This window comes from Stegodyphus dumicola, chromosome 8 (genome assembly GCF_044657685.1).
Source record: "Stegodyphus dumicola isolate Sdum_Otavi_A_Nest chromosome 8, ASM4465768v1".
Lineage (NCBI taxonomy): Eukaryota > Metazoa > Arthropoda > Arachnida > Araneae > Eresidae > Stegodyphus > Stegodyphus dumicola.
Window position 1 is genome coordinate 3,672,874 of NC_140775.1, and position 2,651 is coordinate 3,675,524.

Sequence of the window (2,651 nt, forward strand, 5' to 3'; positions counted from 1 at the left end):
CATGTAGTTCTGCACCTCCTTTTTTGGTTGTAATCGGCCGCACCAAAAAATATATACTCACTCTGCTTCTCGTCTCGGTGAGCTCAGTTCTGTTATTCTTATATAGTGATAAATTGCGAGTTTTTTGCTTTAAAAGTGGTTGAATTGTGTTGTTCTTATGTTCCGGTTAATTTTTTTATACCTTTAATTAATCTGCGTTAATTAGTTGTAGAATAATCAACAATTTAAAAGTTTTAGTAATGCAGCTAAACCTAATGGAGTCACCATTTGTTTACATTTGAAGGTCTTAATTAATTAGTGAATTCTGTTTCTGCACTTCTTGTGTCTTTTTGCCGAGTGGAAACAAAATTAAACTTTCAGTTTTGTGTACCTAAAAATCTGCCTTCTTGCCCGCTGGCAAGATTCCTTGTTTTTGCATAAACTCTTAATTTTTATTGTTTAAAAAAAATACTATTTGGTGTTTTTATGCTTTTCTGTATTTTACAATTTTTAACGATGTTTTGAGTTTCTATGTAGTTTTGCTTGGCCCCAAAGTGAGAACTGAATTAAATGAATAATTCCCCTTTTAATTTTTAAAATCAAAATCAATCATATTCCAAGGAAGGTCTGGAGTTATTGCATTTTACATAACCTTTACAATAGTGGCTTGAATGACAATTAGTCGGTATAACTACTGTTTATACAACTTTTCTGAGGAATAGTTTCTCACGTGAAGTTTAGCTCTGCACTCTCATGTGTGCACCTCAAGGCTGTGTATTCAATGCAACTCTGCACAGCCTAAAAATAAATTCAGTTCTAAAAGAACCACTTCGAGGAAGTTGTACATTGACAACCTTCAAATAAGTTTCCAAGGTGCAGATCTGAGGTACATCGAATGGCAGCTGCAGAAAGCATTTAACATGATTCATAAATGATCGGTAAAATATAGATTTACTTTTACCCTGAGCCAGAGATTAAGTTTCAAGGATCAGTGATTCCAGTCATTTCTGAAGTTTTGGAGTAGGCTGTTCGATTAAAAACTAACATTCTTTTTTGCATGTTCTGTACTTGGGGAAGAAATAATTCAAAATAATGAATATCTTAAAAGGTTTGGGGAACATATTCCTGGGTGCAGATCGCTCCACAAAGCTTCGCATTTACCGAGTGCTCTTCTGTTCAAAGTTCAACTATGCATAGTTGCAGATTTTACAGCTATTCACAATAGTGTGGCTCATTATGAAATAATTGCTAAATTGTTATTCTACACAAAATTAACAAATGATAATTAGGAATAACGTCCAGTGATCACAAGCGAGTCTACATTTAAATACTTTAGATGAGCTCCATGACTCCAGATGGCTGGTTATTTCCGAATTCGAAAAACCGTGTAGAGGGTATGCGAAGCGGTCTATGTTAAGTCGTGCCATTTAATAAATGATGTTAATTACAACCCGGCCAGGTATTTAAAAAAACAAAAAGACCAATGGTTGGCATTGATTTGCTCGGACACTACCCTAAAACAAATATAAATAAAAACAGATATTTGTTTACAATTGTAGATCATTTTTCAAAATGGGTAGAAATAGTCCCTCTTAAATGGGCTTCAGCTAAAATAGTCGCAGATTCGTTTTTAAATAACTATATTTTAAAATACGGGGTCCCACTAAAAGTAATATCAGATAATGGAAAAGTTTGTTAACAGTATATTTAAAAATTTGTGTACAGGACTTGGCATACGCCACCTACAAATGGTACCATATAGACAGCAATTGAATACTGCGGAAAGCGGAAATAAGAATATTGTAAAAATTATCAGGGGATACGTTAAGAATTACCATGACCGCTGGGACAGCTGTGTCAATGTGTTAGGTTTTGCCTTGAGAACAGCAAAGCACGATACTAATACAGAAGACAACCGCAGAGTTATTTCTAGGAAGAAAAATTCTAACGCCTTTGGACAAGCTGTTGTACAGTAAAGAAAAGAAGATTTCAAGTTAAACGACATACAGCAAATCATAGTTCTGTGGATCTTATAAGTCAACCAAGTTTAGAATGCTATTAATGGAACCAAAGTACACAAAGCAGAAATGCGCCACATCTAACAGATGAAACGACTTCAGTTTTCTTTCATATATACTTACAGAAAAAAGCACTTTCAAATACCAAAAATAACTTTTCTGGATGCAAATAATGAAGTATTAAGCCAAGCTACATAAAAATCATGAGAAATACATTGCAAAACAGGTTGGCACGAATGTGGTTGGAAATTGGGAGAGTTGGACACTCGGCACATCCCATGGAAAAGCATACATTACTTCCCAGTTGAAGTTAATCTTTATCTGTCTATATACAGCAGGATGAACTCCAGAGTCATTACATTTATGGGACAGGATAGTGAATCAAATAGCCAAGTACAACTGCAAGTGTATTTACTGCTGCATCACCCCGCTAGAACCAGATCATAAGCATCACTCTCTTACCCACAAATTGGATTCAGAAAGTATCTGCATAATTTTTGAAGTAGTGTAAATTTTAATACATAATGATTTGCTATGTTGCCAGTGAATTCTGTACTACAATCTACCCAGCCATTTTTAAAGTTTAGCAATGTTGCTAGAACATGTTTGTGAGCATAGATATTTTTAAAAAAAATGATTAATGAACAGACAAAA